Source organism: Ranitomeya variabilis, chromosome 2 (genome assembly GCF_051348905.1).
Source record: "Ranitomeya variabilis isolate aRanVar5 chromosome 2, aRanVar5.hap1, whole genome shotgun sequence".
NCBI lineage: Eukaryota > Metazoa > Chordata > Amphibia > Anura > Dendrobatidae > Ranitomeya > Ranitomeya variabilis.
In genome coordinates, this window is record NC_135233.1 from 847350423 (window position 1) to 847369482 (window position 19060).

A 19060-nucleotide genomic window follows, 5' to 3' on the forward strand; every position below is an offset into this window, starting at 1 on the left:
GGGTCCTTGAGGTGGTAAGTGATCTTCGTGAAAGTTAGAGACAGTAAGGGTGAGTGTCCACGGTAAGTAAACGCTGCGTGTTTGACGCTGCAGCGTCAAACACGCAGCGTCCAGATGTTCCAGCATAGTGGAGGGGATTTTTTGAAATCCCGTGTCCGCTATGCGTGGAAACCCACACGCGGCGGGCCTGCGACTCCGGACATGCTGCGCGTCTTTTCAGATCGCAGCATGTCCGTGCGTCGCCGCAGGTAATATCACAAGGCCCTATGGCGAGGGGTGCGATGATCCCGGATGTGTACAGTACACATCCGGCATCATTGCGTCCCAGGAAGGGGGCGGGGCTTAGCGTCGAGCGGCTTCGCCGCTGCGGAGATACCGCCGGCCATCCTGACCATGGACACGCAGCCTAAGGGTATTATTTTGTCTCTTTTACTCTAGGGGAAGAAAAGCTTAGGAAAAACTAAGCATAGGATTTGTGCCCTTTGTAGAGAAGACCTTCCAATTACCTGGGAGAAGAGACTTTGTAATATATGTATACAGCAAACAGTTTCCGAGGGGCTTCCCGGGTTTGCAGCCGATCTTAAAACCCTGATTACAAATCAGGTGGAAGACACAAGAGTGGGAAAAAACGGAGGAAGACTAGACACAGGTCCCCGTCTCCGGTGTCTAATATAGACAGTGATGATGCGGACTCAGATTCATCTAATTCCTCTTCTTCTTCTTCATAATCTTCTTCTTCCTCTGGGGGTCACAGCTGTTTCCCCTTGGAAGACACCGATGGCCTCATAAAAGCAGTCAGGAGCACTATGGGGTTAGTAGACTCTCACCCCAAAAGGTCGGTCCAGGACATTATGTTCAGGGGTCTTGAGCAAAAGAAGAAGAGGGCTTTTCCTCTTGATGAGACCATTTCCGCACTAATCAAAAAGAGTGGAAAAAACCCGTAAGAAAGGCCTAGAGGTTCAACCGTTCAAAATGGAGACAATAAAGTAATCTATAAAAATGCTGTTTCCTCGGTGTTTCATGGTAGTCCTGGACCTAAAGGATGCCTACTGTCACGTCCCTATCCACCTAGATCACCAGAGGTTTCTCAGGATAGCAGTTCATATCAGGGGGATATTATGTCACTTTCAATTTTCAGCCCTACCTTTCGGACTAGCAATAGCCCCGAGAATATTCACAAAATTATTTGCGGAGGTGATGGCTCATCTCAGAGAGCAAGACACCTTGATTGTACCATATCTGGACGACTTTTTGGTGATAGGCTCCTCTCCCCAACACTGCAGCAATCAGCTTGAAACAGTAACGAGGTCTCTAGAGGAACTGGGCTGGCTAATAAACTTAAAAAAGTCCAGATCGGTGCCTTCTCAGGTCCAGGAATACCTAGGTCTCACTCTGGACTCTATAAAGGAAGAATGCTGGCTTCCTGGGGAAAAAAATACAGAGAATAATAAGGCTAGTGTCAAAAATACAAGCTCTCCCCTCTATAACTCTACGTCAGGCTATGTCCCTCTTGGGGTCCATGACTTCATGCATACCTGCGGTCCAATGTGCTCAGCTCCATTCGAGACACCTTCAATGGCAGATTTTGTCAGAGGAGATCTCTCTGGGAGGGTGTTTAGAAAGTCAGTTGAGATTATCTCCAAACACAACTCAGTCACTAATCTGGTGGGCATCGCAAAAGAATCTTTCCCAGGGAGTCCAGTGGGTAATCCCAATCTCAAAAATACTGACAACAGATGCAAGCCCCAGCGGGTGGGGGGCTCATTTGGGCGACCTAGTAGCTCAAGGCACCTGGTCGACATCCCTGCGGAAAGAATCTTCCAATATGAAAGAGCTCCTAGCGGTCAAGTTCTCCCTGCAGGAATTCTTGGGGGCCCTTCACTTTCACCACGTCAGAGTCATGTCAGACAACAGAGTGGTAGTAGCATACCTGAATCACCAAGGGGGGACTCGCTCCAAAAATCTGATGGAAGTAACCGAGGAAATCTTTCAGATAGCCGAGGGCAACCTTCTATCCCTGACAAGTCTGCATATAAGGGGAGTGGACAACTACAAAGCGTACTTTCTGAGACGCTCCAGTCTAAAGCAAGGGGAATGGGAGCTAAATCAGACAGTATTCACCCAGATTACAGAAAAATGGGGGGTTCCCGACATAGACCTCTTTGCCAACAACACAAACAAAAATGTAACCTCCTTCTGCTCCATAACTCCTCGGGGGAATACAGTAGTTCTGGATGCGTTCCTGATCCCATGGCTGCATCAGCTGGCCTACGCATTTCCCCCATTTGCTCTGATTCCGGCAGTGCTGAGGAAGATTCGGGAGGACGGGGCTCATGTAATCTTAATAGCCTCGTTCTGGCCAAAGAGACCTTGGTTCTCTTGGATGAGGAGAATGTCAATATCCGACCCGTGGGTACTCCCAGACCTTCCAGGCTTACTTCTCCCAAGGCCCGGTCAACCATCCACAAGTTACGAGCTTACACTTGACAGCCTGGCATTTGAGAGGAAGCTACTAGAAGATAGAGGGTTTTCGCCAGGACTAGTATCCACTCTTTTACAAAGTAGGAAACCGGTAACAACAAAGCAATATGGGAAGATATGGAAAAAATTCCTGTCATCATCAGGCACCAAAATAGGGGAAGAAGTCCCCCTTAAAACCATATTAGAATTTTTACAAAACGGGTTGGAGATCGGTTTAGCCACGAGTACCCTGAAAGTCCATGTGGCAGCATTGGGAGCCCTGTTTAATTATGATTTGGCAGGTAATCGATGGGTTTCAAGATTCATCAGGGCAGCAGGTAGATCGAGGCCACTTCCAATAAAAACTGCCCCTCAATGGGATTTAAATTTGGTCCTTAAAGCACTGACTAAACCACCCTTCGAATCCTTGGAGGATGTCCCGTTAAAACTCCTATCCCTCAAAACATCCCTGCTAGTCGCCCTCACATCTGCTCGTAGAATTAGCGACATACAGGCACTATCTGCTAACCCTCCATAAACACAGTTTTTAGAGGATAGAGTTATTCTCAAAATAGACCCAGCATACCTCCCAAAAGTGGCATCCCGATTCTACAGATCTCAAGAGATATCTCTTCCCTCCTTTTGTCCTAACCCAAAAAATGAGGAGGAATCGTTACATACACTAGATGTCAGGAGATGCCTCATGCAGTACATAGAAGCCACCAGAGAGAGTAGGGAGGGATGCCTCTCTTTTTGTGTGCTTTCAGGGTCCCGAAAGGGGAAAAAAGCCTCCAAAGCCACTCTGGCGAGATGGATCACGGACGCCATCAGCCTGTCATACTCATCAAGTGGAATGTCCGTTCCAGGGGAGGTCAAGGCTCACTCAACGAGGGCAGTGGCAGCTTCTTGGGCGGAGAAGGCCGGAGCTTCTATTGACCAGATATGTAGAGCTGCTACTTGGTCATCACCTTCCACTTTCTATAGGCACTATAGATTGGACCTTATCTCCTCTTCAGACCTTACCTTCGGTAAAAGGGTTCTGGAAGCAGTGGTCCCTCCCTGAATGTACAATCTATGAAATCTCTCCGTGGTGCCGTCATGGGCGACAGAGAAAAATATAGTTCTTACCGATAACGGTATTTCTCTGAGCCCATGACGGCACCTGTACATTCCCTCCCTTCACTTATGGGTGTGCACGTTAATATAGTGCCATAGGTTATTTTATGATAAGTCAGGCGGTATCTCAATTAAGTTAAGTAATATTGAAACTAATAAGCTGTTCCATAGTCTCCCATCGTTCTCTAGTAAACAACTGATGCGGGAGAGTGGTACCACCTTTTTATCTGTAGGTTTCCTGTCCTTGGTGGGCGGATCCCCTCTCTCCGTGGTGCCGTCATGGGCTCAGAGAAATACCGTTATCGGTAAGAACTATATTTTTATCTGTTATATTATTGTTATTCTTTTACTAGTTCTGATGTAACTGTTCCATTTCCTCCTATTTGACAGGTAAATCTGTAGGTATTGTGACAACCACCCACGTCCAACATGCTTCCCCAGCTGCTGCCTATTCTCACAGCGCAAACCGAGAATGGTACTCTGACAATGAGATGACCAAAGTATGATTAACAATGGCTGCAAGGACATTGCGTACCAGCTGGTGCACAATACAGATATTAATGTAACTAGACGTACACAATATGTGATGGTGTATAAAAGGGTCTTTAATGGAGTAACATTACTGATCTATATTATATTATTTACAGGTAGTTCTGGGAGGAGGCCGAATCTACATGAATCCAAAAGGAACACCTGGCCCAGAATACCCAACCAGCATTACAAGCCAGGCTGTAAGAAAAGATGGACTCAACCTAATTGATCTGTGGTTGAACAAAAGAGAGGTAACAAATGGTTCTGTTAAATGGAAACTTGAAAAGTCTCATAGTACTTGCAGTCACAATAACTCATTTATACATTAATGGATCCAATGCCAATGGGAACATTCATATGTTACAGACTTCCTTCGTGCAAATAGCCTCTTCAGAGAGAAAAATGACTGGAACTTGAGTGCCACCTATTGGATGTAACAATCTCGACCCGTTAAAAAGCCTTGGCACATGATTTAGGATAAGGAGTAATACCTGACACTCCATTTGCAGACATGTGTTTTGGGGTGTTTGCCCCTCTTCAGTGCAAAGCAGATGATCTGATTTGGCTGGTTGAGAGGCATCGAATAGGTACCTAAAGGGTAAATATTTCTCATTGTGGAGAGTATCAAGCTGACTTAAGGAGACCTATAGGCCATGCAATACTTTTCTGGGAATCTAAATATGCAAATATCCTCTTCAGAAGGTTAGAGGACTTGAGCTGTAGTGACACCTATTGAATATAACAATCCTAAAAATCAATATCGACAATTTAAATGGTCTGTCCTATCATAACTAAAAATCCACCATCAATTGGATACTTCTACTCTGATCATCTGTCGTTTAATAGCTTGATGAGACAGGTTTCCAGCGCTTCCATGTGCACAGAACAATTGATATTACGATAGTTCTGTGAGCCTAGAATATAATTGTTTTTCCAGCACATGTCCTGCTAACACAAGATGATATGCTGCAGAGAAGTATGATTTTTTAAGCAAGGTTGGGGTGCATTTATACTGGATGATGATTGGGAACAAGCATTTTTGGAATTATTTTTCAATTAATGTCTTGCTTAAACAAGCCGCCAATCACCCAATTATTAGTAGGTTGATATGATTTGTAAGCTTGCTTAAGACCCTCATTCTCGACAACACATTATCCTATGTAAGCAGGAAAGGTGCTGCCAGGAACAATGATATTTTATGCTCACGTAACGATTGTATTAACGATTATTCTGTGCATATGGAAGTGCAGTCATCCTGCCTAAACCGGCTATGTACAGACCACCGAGCGGCTTTCAGGTAGTCGAAAGGCAGTCATTTAATGGCTGTAATCGTCCAGTGTAAATGCAGCTAACAAATAAGCCCATTGCTCGTCCATCAGGTGTTTGCACAGGAACCGACTTGTTTATTATCAGATAGTGTATATGACACCTTAGTTATATTCATCATACTAAACATCATTATTTATGGTAATTTTATCCTCACAGGGGTCCAAATATGTGCGGAATAAAGCAGACTTTGATGCAGTGAATGAAAATACAACCGATTATCTCATGGGTAAAGAGTCTTCTATATTTATATTTATACATTGAGAACATGGAATTAAAAAGGGGCAATGTATGTTTACTACTTGAGACCCACAGTATCAAGTGGTTGTCCCATAGTTGTTACTTAATTGCTTGCCACTTATGCTGACAACCTGCACTGTGTAGACCAGTGTTTCCCAAGTTCCAGGTCTCACGGCCTCCCAGAAGATCATGTATACAGGATTTCCTCACTATTGAAAAGGTGATGGAAATTACTATCAAGGTATCAAAAATTCCCACAGGTTCTCTCATATGTCCAAACTAAGGAAATCCTTATCTATTGGGGGGCCATGAGGTCTGGAAAACATTGGTGTAGACAGACCTTGCCTAAATGATATAAACAACACTTTGTCAAGCCTCTCACTTTGAGAACATAGATGGGATGTTTTTACTAACAAAACTTCATAACTTTGTATTTTTAGGTCTTTTTGAGCCAAAAGACATGAAATATGAACTGAGTCGTGACCCTTCAACTGACTCATCCCTTGCTGAAATGACAGAAAAGGCCATCAAAATCTTGAGCAAAAATCCCAATGTATTTTTTCTATTTGTAGAAGATGAGTATAACATTTTAAATATAGAAAAAAAATCACTAAAAATATATATTTTTTATCATCACTATAGTTATAAAATAAGCCAAGAGAGTCAGAAAATGGGCAAGCAAAATAGAATGATAGTCCAAATGTAATATCCCAGTAAATACAGTAGATGAGCTCTAAAACTAATAACACATAATATAGTATGTAAAGTAAGCAGTATATTATATTATGGCTTTTTACTTGACTCCCATTATAAGATATTATTATTATTTTTATTATTTATTTATATAGCACCATTAATTCCATGGTGCTGTACATGAAAAAGGGGTTACGAACTGAGTTACAGATATCGTTTACAGTAAACAAATTTACAATGACAGACTGGTACAGAGGGGAGAGGACCCTGTCCTTGCGGACTTACATTCTATGGGATAATGGGGAAGAGACAGAAGGTCGGGAGTGCGGCAGCTCGGGTGGTGGTGAGGCGGCAGAATGGTTATTGCAGGCTGTACGCTTTCCTGAAGAGATGGGTTTTCAGATTCCATCTGAAGGATCCAAGGGTGGTGGATAATCGGATGTGTTGAGGCGTGGAATTCCAGAGGATGGGGGATATTCGAGAGAAATCTTGGAGGCAGTTGTGTGAGGAATGGATAAGTGTGGAGGAGAGTAGTAGGTCTTGGGAGGATCGGAGATTACGTGATGGAAGATATTGGGAGATTAGTTCAGAGATATTGGGAGGGGACAGGTTGTGGATGGCTTTGTAGATCAGTGTTAGTAGTTTGAACTGGATTCGTTGGGGAATTGGGAGCCAGTGGAGGGATTTGCAGAGGGGAGAAGCAGGGGAGTAGCGAGGAGAGAGGTGGATCAGCCGGGCAGCAGAGTTGAGGACAGATTGGAGTGGTGCAAGAGAGTTAGCGGGGAGGCCGCGGAAGAGGGTGTTGCAGTAATGGAGGAGGGAGATGATGAGGGCATGCACAAAAGTTTTGATAGATTGCAGAGACTTCATGTCTTCTATCCTGTCAGCTCCTGCAGCGACCCCACAGAAGCCGACAAACGAACCACCAGCCATCAATCCATCTCTCCCTGGCGGCCAAAGAGAGAGAGAGATTAATAGCTGGCAACCCATCCATCGGCTTCTGTAAATCCACTGCAGGAGCCGACAGGACAGAAGACATGGTTTACATACATTAAATAGATGCAGAATAGTTAGATATGTATATGTCAGTGACCAATACAATTAGTATAGCGTGTGTGCAAATTAAGGGACATGTATCAATTTAATAAAAGATTATTTTTGACTATCATTGCAATTAATGAATTGCAAGCTCATAGGGCTTTCACTGTGTATAGGGTATCCGCTCTCCTGTCCTCGGGGCAGCCTGGCCACATCCGAACCCTATTAAACTCCTTGTTGCTGGATAAACAATGAAACTGTTGCGTGCAGAAGTCTGTACTTGAGCGTGTCTTTGGTCTAGATTTACATGGGAAGCTTGTTGGAGATCCCCCAATTAAGTTTGGTGCAAAGAGTTCTGGACTGTAGTCTTGGACATAGGACTGGTAGTTGGAGATGTTGTAGTGGGCAGAAGACGACTCTCCCCATGAGGTTCTGGAGTGAGATGACTCCAGTTTCATGGTTTTGGTGGACACATGGTATTTGATGCAATCCTTGTCCTCTTGACGATTAACTGTGGATCCAGTGTTAGATATGGAAGGGTCTGGGGAGACATCTTTTGGTAGTGTTGCGGGGGGGAAAGGGAAGAGGTGTGGGGGCTTGAATGTCCGGTAACCAGGGAAGATACTGATGATGAAACTGGAGGGTAGACAGTAAGGGTCCGGGTGGGCTGTAGGTCTTGAAGAAGGGAGGAAGGTTCCATGGTGATGCAGCATGAGGTCCTCCTATAGCCTTGCTGTGATCCAACCAATGATGTAGAAGAGGAGGACGACATACCTGTCCATGATGTGGAGCTGGGTACCTCGGCACTGCTCGCACGGAGTTGCTGTAGTAGGAAGGTACATGGGTTCCTTGGCTCTTGATATTAAAAGTACATCCATATCTTCTGTAAGAGGATATTGCGAGTGATCGATGTACGAGTGACTGATCCCAGGGTGATGGGACTCAGGGTGTTGTCCATTTAGTACAGCCGGGTGATGGTGGTGACTGACCCAGTGAGGCTGGTGGGTAGCAAAGACCTCCAGGGCCACCACAACCTGGGACCTGCTGCAGAACTTCCACAGCAAAATAGTAAGTCCAATCAGATGAAGTAGTAAATAAAGAAGAAGTTAGAGTAATATATCCAGTGCAGTCAGTGACCTGTTGGTGAGAAGAAAAGAGCACTTAGCATATGACAAATCCTAATCTACAATGTATTCATATTAATTTTGGTTATTATTTTTCTTATACTTTTTATTACAGTCTCTGATTAATCCACATATTGTACTCTTTGACATACAGTTCCACTGAAATTAAAAATATAATGATAAAGTAGGATACTTTAATGTTATGGATAAATGAATTGTACATTAAACATATGTTTGTGATTCCTATAAATTGATACCAATTACCCTTTTGAATTGAAATTAAGAGGTAGAATCGACCATGGACACCATGACGGGAATGCTAAAAATTCATTGACTGAAGCAGTTGAATTTGACAAAGCTATCTGTTTAGCTGGACAACTCACATCAGTTTCTGACACCCTGACTGTTGTGACCGAAGACCACTCACACGTCTTCACCTTTGGTGGCTACACAGACCGTGGCAATAGTATTTTTGGTAAGGAAATTATGTTTTTTTACATTTTTTTACTTTATTAATAAATATAGTCATAAGTCCGCTCTGACAGTATCAGAACCGTTTTTGTGGGGGAGTTTTCACTCTGCTATCTTGTCCTTGATGTGGCAGTTGATTCAGTGTCTCTGGGCACCCAGGAACCTTTCATTTTCCCCCGTCTTTAATCTCTGGGTGAATTCCTGAGATGAGGTTAATGTTATGTATAGCAGCAGTCTCAATGTATGCTATGTGATGTATATACTGCAGTCTCAGTATCTATGCTGTGATCAGGGCTGCTACCAGGAATTTTAGGGCCCCATACTGACTAAATTTTAAACCCCCCTTGAGACTCCGCCCAAACACCACCCCTGCTCCACCTTTCAAATATTCAACAGACCCACTGCCCACTCTTGGAAAAACTCCACTTCTGCACCATGTCCTCACCAATCACACATTAACACCATATCACATACATAGCCAGCAGCTTTAGTTTTGGCCAAAAGATTTTTTTATGCGGCTACCATAAGGTAGACTCTTTTGGCCAGGCAATACTCTAAATACACCTACAAAGAGAGGCACCACATGCAGATAATATAAGAATAATGTTTATTAATGACAAAATGTAAAACAAGACTAAGCATGGTCATAAAAAGCCGAAACAGGCAAAGGTGAGAAACAACAAACACAGGAAAAAGATGGACGGACCTGGATGCTAATAATATAAATACTAGTGTATAGATATAACTCTCATTTAGGCAAAAGATGGTAGAATTTGGGAAGAAAGACAAAAGATGGCACTTGTTTATTTATTCCTAGCTAGTGCTATAACCTCTATACCAATGAGTGAATAAATATATAAATAAATACATACAGAAAGAACAAGCATCTGCCGGGTATTAATAAATAAGGCTAGATGTGCCATATATACCGGCATGCACAATATCCAAGTACAACCATCTTAAACACATGTCTAATACATTAAAGAACATAAATTTACCAAAAACAATGGAAAGAATCCAGGAGTCCACCACACCCCATGCGCGTTTCGCAATACTCTACTCTAACCTATTAAAAATTTCTTAAAATATCCAATACTCTTTTAAGGTATGTATGTGTGTGTATGTATGTGTATATGTATATATATATATATATATATATATATATATATATATATATATATATATTTATTTATATATTTTTTAAGGGAATGAGTCACATACATTTGTTAAAATTACCGTTAGTTCCACATACAAGGGACAAATATCATCACAATATAGCCAGATCACATATTACCACCACATAGTGGCCGAATAATACCGACCTGTGGCCGAACTGACCGCATATTGCTGCTAAATGGTTATAGATTAATACCACATACAAGGGGCAAGTACTGCCACACCATGACCAGATCACATATTATCATCACATAGTAACCGAATAATACCACATATAAGGGGCAAATACTGCCACACCATGATCAGATCACATATTACCATCACATAGTAACCGAATAATACCACATACAAGGAACAAATACCGCCACACCATGACCAGATCACATATTACCAACACATAGCAACCAAATAATACCACATACAAGGAAAAGATATCACCACAGCATGACCAGATCACATATCACTACCACATAGTGACTGAATACAACGATACTGATTATTAATAATAAAAAAAACCCACAATACTAATTGCCATTACACACAGGAGCTCTGTATATACTGTCAATATACAGGTAATACAGTGATCACCAGTGACATTATACGTAGGAGCTCTGTATATAGTGTCAGTGTATAGAGCTCAAAAGGGTGCTTCTACTCAATACTGAGCAAAGGGTCTGAATACTTATGACCATGTGATATTTCACTTTCTTGTTTATTAGGGCAGGGGTGGGGAACCTCAGGCCCCAGGGCCATTTACGGCCCTCGATGACCTTTTATCAGGCCCCCGAGCAGATTCTCAGGGACCTCCTCCTTGGGCATTGAGGTGTATTTTGATTACAACCAGCTCATTAATTTCTTCTTGCCCTGTTAGCACACACATGCAGTGTTCACTACTGAACACTGAAGGGCATGATATGAAAGATTACATCCTGAAACCAGTGCCAGAGTCAGGATGTACTTTGTGGGCAGCGTTTGTACGGCCCCGAAAGGATGGTATAGATATCCAAATGTCCATTGGCAGAAAAAAGATTCCCCACTCCTGCGTTAGGGGCTTGTGATACACGTTGAGGTAGACAGCTGTCTACATCAACGTATTTCGCAAGCCCCTAACGGGATTCTTGTACCATATGTGCACAATTTCTCTTCATGACCTGCATGTGTGTGCCAACAGGGCAAGAAGAAATTAATGAGCTGGTTGCAATCAAAATACACCTCCCTGCCCAAGAATGCGGTCCCTGAGAATCTGCTTGGGGGCCTGATAAAAGGTCATCGAGGGCCGTAAATGGCCCTGGGGTCTTAGGTTCCCCACCCCTGCCCTACCGGGATTCTTGTACCATTTATGCACAATTTCTCTTCATGACCTTCCTGTTGTGGATTCTGTTTGCGGGCTCCCTCTGGTGGTTACTGCTGGTACTGGGTGACTTTGGTGGGTTGCGGCCTTTGGTTTCCATCTGTCCATCAGAGGCTGGGTGTTTCCTATTTTACCTGGCCTTTCTGTCATTTCCCTTGCCGGCTATCAATGTGTTCAGATGTGCTCTGTTTGGTTCCTGCCTACCTGCTCCCAGATCTTTCAGGATAAGCTAAGTGCTGATTTTCTGTTGTTTGGTTTTTTGTCCAGCTTGCTTAGAATGTCTCTTTGTTAGCTGGTTGCTCTAGTGGACTGAGGTTCTCCCCATGTGCCATGAGTTGGCACATGGGTTCTTGTAATCTCAGGATGGTTTTTTTTGATTAGGGTTTTTTGCTGACCGCTCAGTCCCCTTTTGTGTCATTCTGCTTTCTAGTTTTCAGCGGGCCTCTATTTGCTAAAGCTATATACATCATCTCTATGTGTGTGCCTTCCTCTCATTTCACCGTCAATACATGTGGGGGGCAACTATATCTTTGGGGTTAATTCCTCTGGAGGCAAGTGAGGTCTTTGTTTTCTCTGCAGTACTAGTTAGCTCTTAGGCTGGTGCGTGGCGTCTAGAACCAACGTAGGCACGCTCCCTGGCTATCTCTAGTTGCATTTGTCAGGCGTAGGGCAGCGGTCAGCCCAGGTTCCATCACCCTAGAGCTCGTCCGATATTTTTTATACTTGCCTATCCTGTGCTATCCCTAGCCATTGGGGATTCATGACAGTATAGCCGGCCCACAAAGTGTTAATTGTTTGGGCTGAAGCAGGAGAAAAAGAAGTGTTCAAGGGAAATTTTTTTTTTTTTTCCTTCAGAGTTTTGCTGCCTAGCCCTTAATTGCTGTCTAGCTGCTTCTTACCTCCTCTTAACCCTTGAATGGCTCTGATCTTAGCGGTTTATCATGGATGTCCAGAGTTTGGCTTCCAGCCTGAGTAATCTCGCGGCAAAGGTTCAAAATATACAGGATTTCGTTGTTCACACTCCCATGTCTGAACCTAGAATTCCTATTCCAGAGTTTTTTTCTGGAGATAGATCTACCTTCCTGAATTTCAGGAACAATTGTAAATTGTTTCTCTCTTTGAAATCTCGCTCCTCTGGAGACCCTGCTCAACAGGTTAAGATTGTTATATCGTTCCTACGGGGCGACCCTCAGAATTGGGCATTTGCATTGGCACCAGGGGATCCTGCATTGCTCAGTGTGGATGCGTTTTTTCTGGCATTGGGATTGCTCTATGAGGAACCTAACCTAGAGATTCAGGCTGAAAAGGCTTTATTAGCCCTCTCTCAGGGGCATGATGAAGCGGAAATATATTGTCAGAAATTTCGGAAATGGTCGGTGCTTACTCAGTGGAATGAGTGCGCAGTGGCTGCTAACTTCAGAAATGGTCTTTCTGAGGCCATTAAGGATATTATGGTGGGGTTCCCTGTGCCTACAGGTCTGAGTGAGTCTATGGCTATGGCCATTCAGATTGATCGGCGTTTACGGGAGCGCAAACCCGTGCACCAGCTGGCGGTGTCTTCTGAACAGGCACCTGAGACTATGCAATGTGATAGAATTCAGTCCAGAAGTGAACGGCAAAATTATAGGCGGAAAAATGGTTTGTGTTTTTATTGTGGTGATTCAGCTCATGTTATATCAGCATGCTCTAAACGCACAAAAAGGGTTGATAAATCTTTTGCCATTGATACTCTGCAGTCTAAGGCTGGTTTCACACTTGCGTTTTTGTCTGCATGCGTTTTTTAAAAAAAACGCATGTGTGAAAAACGCATGTAAACGCGGTAAAATGCATGCGTTTTTTAGACGCATGCGTTTTTATAGAAAAACACAAGAAAACACAAGAAAAAACAAGAAAACCCTAACCCTACCCCTACCCCTAACCCTAACCCTAAACGTGACTGAAATACGTGGCACTGAAATACGTGCAACTGAAATACATGGTACTTAAATACGTGGCACTTAAATACGTGGCATGTGGCACTTAAATACGTGGCACGTGGCACTTAAATACGTGGCACGTGGCACTTAAATACGTGGCACGTGGCACTTAAATACGTGGCACGTGGCACTTAAATACGTGGCACGTGGCACTTAAATACGTGGCACGTGGCACTTAAATACGTGGCACGTGGCACTGTAATACGTGGCACGTGGCACTTAAATACGTGGCACGTGGCACTTAAATACGTGGCACGTGGCACTGTAATACGTGGCACGTGGCACTTAAATATGTGGCACGTGGCACTTAAATACGTGGCACGTGGCATACGTGGCACTGAAATACGTGATACGTGGCACTTAAATACGTGGCAATATGACTGTCAGAAAATGTTCATTAAACGGTTAGGGGTGAGGTTAGGGGTAGAGTTAGGGTTAGGGTTTGGATCCCTTTATCACCTTGATGGTGGTGGGTGGCTTTTCAGTGTGTTTTCTGTTTTTTTTCTATAAAAACGCATGCGTTTTTAGCGCAAACAAACGCATGTGCTTAAAAACGCATGCGTTTACATAGACAGCAATGCATTTTTTTGCCGCGAAAAAACGCATGCGTTTTTTCGCGGCAAAAAAACGCGCAAGAAAATACTGCAGGTAGCATTTTTGAAAATGAACGCATGCAGACAAAAAACGCATGCGTTTGAAAACGCGACCAAACGCATGTGCAAAAAAACGCATGCGTTTTCAATGTTAAATATAGGAAAAAAAACGCATGCGTTTTTTGTGCAAAAAACGCTGCAGACAAAAACGCAAGTGTGAAACCAGCCTAAGTTCATTTTGTCTGTGACTCTGATTTTTTCACTGTCTTCCATTTCCGTCGATGCCTATGTGGATTCAGGCGCTGCCCTGAGTCTTATGGATTGGTCATTTGCTAAACGCTGCGGTTTTAGTCTAGAGCCTCTGGAAGTTCCTATTCCTCTGAAAGGAATTGATTCTACACCATTGGCTATGAATAAACCGCAGTATTGGACACAAGTGACCATGCGCATGACTCCCGTTCATCAGGAGGTGATTCGCTTCCTTGTACTGTATAATTTACATGATGTACTAGTGCTTGGTCTGCCATGGTTACAAACTCATAATCCTGTCCTGGACTGGAAAACAATGTCTGTGCTAAGCTGGGGATGTCAGGGGGTTCATGATGATGCACCTCCGATTTCTATCGCTTCATCTACTCCTTCGGAGATCCCTGCGTTTTTGTCAGATTATAGGGTTGTTTTTGAGGAGCCTAAGCTCAATTCGCTCCCTCCCCATAGAGAGTGTGACTGTGCTATAGAATTGATTCCTGGCAGTAAGTTCCCTAAGGGTCGTTTATTTAATCTGTCACTGCCAGAGCATACTGCTATGCGGAATTATATTAAGGAGTCCTTGGAAAAGGGACATATTCGTCCATCTTCGTCCCCTCTGGGAGCAGGTTTTTTTTTCGTGGCAAAAAAAGATGGTTCCCTGAGGCCTTGTATAGATTATCGCCTTCTGAATAAGATTACAGTCAAATACCAGTATCCATTGCCATTATTTACTGATTTGTTTGCTCGCATTAAGGGGGCTAGGTGGTTCACTAAAATAGATCTTCGTGGTGCGTATAACCTGGTGCGGATAAAACAGGGTGATGAGTGGAAAACCGCATTTAATACGCCTGAGGGCCATTTTGAGTATTTGGTAATGCCTTTTGGACTCTCCAATGCTCCGTCAGTCTTTCAGTCCTTTATGCACAATATTTTCCGTGAATATCTGGATAAGTTTATGATTGTGTATTTGGATGATATTTTGGTGTTTTCTGATGACTGGGAGTCTCATGTTCTACAGGTCAGGAAGGTGTTTCAGGTTTTGAGGGCCAATTCTCTGTTTGTGAAGGGCTCAAAGTGTCTCTTCGGAGTCCAGAAGATTTCTTTTTTGGGGTACATTTTTTCTCCTTCTACTATTGAGATGGATCCCGTTAAGGTTCAGGCTATTTGTGACTGGACACAACCTACATCTGTTAAGAGCCTTCAGAAGTTCTTGGGGTTTGCTAATTTTTATCGTCGGTTCATTGCTAATTTTTCCAGTATTGTTAAACCTTTGACTGATTTGACTAAAAAGGGTGCTGATGTTGCTGATTGGTCTCCTGCGGCCGTGGAGGCCTTTCGGGAACTTAAGCGCCGGTTTTCTTCTGCTCCTGTGTTGTGTCAACCAGATGTTTCACTTCCTTTCCAGGTGGAGGTTGATGCTTCCGAGATTGGAGCGGGGGCGGTTTTGTCACAGAGAAGTTCTAATGGCTCGGTGATGAAGCCATGTGCTTTCTTCTCTAGAAAATTCTCGCCCGCTGAGCGCAATTATGATGTGGGTAATCGGGAGCTTTTGGCCATGAAGTGGGCATTTGAGGAGTGGCGTCATTGGCTTGAGGGTGCTAAACATCGCGTGGTGGTCTTGACTGATCACAAGAATCTCATTTACCTTGAGTCTGCCAGGCGTTTGAATCCTAGACAGGCTCGTTGGTCGTTATTTTTTTCTCGTTTCAATTTCGTGGTTTCATACCTGCCAGGTTCAAAGAATGTGAAGGCAGATGCTCTTTCCAGGAGCTTTGTGCCTGACTCTCCTGGAGATACTGGGCCTGCTGGTATCCTTAGGGATGGGGTAATATTGTCCGCCGTATCCCCAGACTTGCGACGCGCATTGCAGGAGTTTCAGGTGGATAAACCGGATCGATGTCCACCAGAAAGACTGTTTGTTCCGGATGATTGGACCAGTAGAGTCATCTCCGAGGTCCATTCTTCTGTGTTGGCTGGTCATCCTGGAATATTTGGTACAAGAGACTTGGTGGCCAGGTCTTTTTGGTGGCCTTCCTTGTCTAGGGATGTGCGTACCTTTGTGCAGTCTTGTGAAGTGTGTGCTCGAGCTAAGCCTTGCTGTTCACGAGCTAGTGGGTTGTTGTTATCCTTGCCCATCCCGAAGAGGCCTTGGACGCACATTTCCATGGATTTTATTTCTGATCTCCCGGTTTCACAGAAAATGTCCGTTATCTGGGTTGTGTGTGACCGCTTTTCTAAGATGGTTCATTTGGTGCCCTTGCCTAAGTTGCCCTCCTCCTCTGAGTTGGTTCCTTTGTTTGTTCAGAACGTGGTTCGTTTGCATGGGATTCCGGAGAATATCGTTTCTGACAGGGGATCCCAGTTTGTGTCTAGATTTTGGCGGACGTTTTGTGCCAAGATGGGCATTGATTTGTCTTTCTCGTCTGCATTCCATCCTCAGACGAATGGCCAGACGGAGCGAACTAATCAGACCTTGGAAACTTATTTGAGGTGTTTTGTTTCTGCTGATCAGGATGACTGGGTTGCTTTTTTGCCACTGGCCGAATTTGCTCTTAATAATCGGGCTAGTTCGGCCACGTTGGTCTCTCCTTTTTTTGTAATTCGGGGTTTCATCCTCGTTTTTCCTCTGGTCACGTGGAGTCTTCGGATTGTCCTGGAGTGGACGTGGTGGTGGACAGGCTACATCACATTTGGAATCAGGTGGTGGACAATTTGAAGTTATCTCAGGAGAAGACTCAGCAGTTTGCTAATCGCCGTCGCCGCGTGGGTCCCCGACTTCTTGTTGGGGACTTGGTGTGGTTGTCTTCTCGTTTTGTCCCTATGAAGGTCTCTTCTCCTAAGTTCAAACCTCGGTTCATCGGTCCTTATAGGATCTCGGAGATTCTTAACCCTGTATCTTTCCGTTTGGATCTCCCAGCATCGTTCGCTATTCATAATGTGTTCCATCGGTCGTTGTTGCGGAGGTATGAGGTGCCTGTTGTTCCTTCGGTCGAGCCTCCTGCTCCAGTGCTGGTGGAGGGAGAATTGGAGTATGTTGTTGAAAAGATCTTGGATTCTCGTGTTTCCAGACGCAAACTCCAGTATTTGGTTAAGTGGAAGGGTTATGGTCAGGAGGACAATTCCTGGGTGGTCGCCTCCGATGTTCATGCGACTGATTTGGTCCGCGCCTTCCATAGAGCTCACCCTGATCGCCCTGGGGGTTCTCGTGAGGGTTCGGTGACCCCTCCTCAAGGGGGGGGTACTGTTGTGGATTCTGTTTGCGGGCTCCCTCTGGTGGTTACTGCTGGTACTGGGTGACTTTGGTGGGTTGCGGCCTTTGGTTTCCATCTGTCCATCAGAGGCTGGGTGTTTCCTATTTTACCTGGCCTTTCTGTCATTTCCCTTGCCGGCTATCAATGTGTTCAGATGTGCTCTGTTTGGTTCCTGCCTACCTGCTCCCAGATCTTTCAGGATAAGCTAAGTGCTGATTTTCTGTTGTTTGGTTTTTTGTCCAGCTTGCTTAGAATGTCTCTTTGTTAGCTGGTTGCTCTAGTGGACTGAGGTTCTCCCCATGTGCCATGAGTTGGCACATGGGTTCTTGTAATCTCAGGATGGTTTTTTTTGATTAGGGTTTTTTGCTGACCGCTCAGTCCCCTTTTGTGTCATTCTGCTTTCTAGTTTTCAGCGGGCCTCTATTTGCTAAAGCTATATACATCATCTCTATGTGTGTGCCTTCCTCTCATTTCACCGTCAATACATGTGGGGGGCAACTATATCTTTGGGGTTAATTCCTCTGGAGGCAAGTGAGGTCTTTGTTTTCTCTGCAGTACTAGTTAGCTCTTAGGCTGGTGCGTGGCGTCTAGAACCAACGTAGGCACGCTCCCTGGCTATCTCTAGTTGCGTTTGTCAGGCGTAGGGCAGCGGTCAGCCCAGGTTCCATCACCCTAGAGCTCGTCCGATATTTTTTATACTTGCCTATCCTGTGCTATCCCTAGCCATTGGGGATTCATGACACCTTCCATATGAGCAAGGTTTGAAAAAGACCCAAGATAGGGTCGAAACGTTACCTTTGCCTTCCTCATTTGACCTGACTGCGGTGAATTTATTGCACTATTTTGTGATTGAAATAAATATTTTTGTTTACTAAAGATATACATTTTTGATTGCGACGGTTTATCTTTATGATGTCGTTTGAGGATTAAATCAACGTCCAGTCTGCACCTCCATTATAGCAAGAGAATGCGTCTTTCTCTTCCTAGTGTACAGGTAATACAGTGATCACCAGTGACATTATACACAGGACGTCTGTATATAGTGTCAGTGTATAGGTAATACAGGAATCACCAGTGCCATTATACACAGCAGCACTGTACATGGCATATAGTGTAAGTGTACAGGTAATACACTGACTCACCAGTGACATCTCTAGTTGAAGTCCTTAACCTTTGCTTTTTTTTTTTTTTCATCCAGTGCAGGCCGCCATCACTTCTTCAGCCAGGACTCATCTCTGCATAAAATAACACATAGTTACCTAGAGCACCACTTCTAGAGCACATTACCCACTTTTTCCCTTTCTTTTACACTACACAGCTAAATACAGACGTTTACCCACCATTAATATTTAAGTAGTTATTATGCAACCCACCATTCCATATATAAATTGTAATCCACCAATGTGCCTCCAGCAACTATAAATAGCTGCTTTCCCCATGTAATAAATATATAAATTAATTAGCA

At 44.0% G+C, this 19060-nt stretch overlaps 2 pseudogenes across 1 annotated transcript in view; one reads left to right on the plus strand and one right to left on the minus strand.

Annotated features, from left to right (window-relative positions):
* The window catches only part of LOC143803968 (alkaline phosphatase-like), a 45011-nt pseudogene that overhangs the window by 11976 nt on the left and 13975 nt on the right, over nt 1-19060 (plus strand). Inside the window, exons 5-9 of the transcript XR_013220966.1 lie at nt 3967-4138; nt 4224-4358; nt 5593-5662; nt 6114-6252; nt 8813-9003. The product of XR_013220966.1 is annotated as an alkaline phosphatase-like (transcript). The remainder of the gene's footprint in view (nt 1-3966; nt 4139-4223; nt 4359-5592; nt 5663-6113; nt 6253-8812; nt 9004-19060) is intronic.
* Nucleotides 7557-8661, minus strand: LOC143808984 (trans-acting T-cell-specific transcription factor GATA-3 pseudogene; annotated as a pseudogene).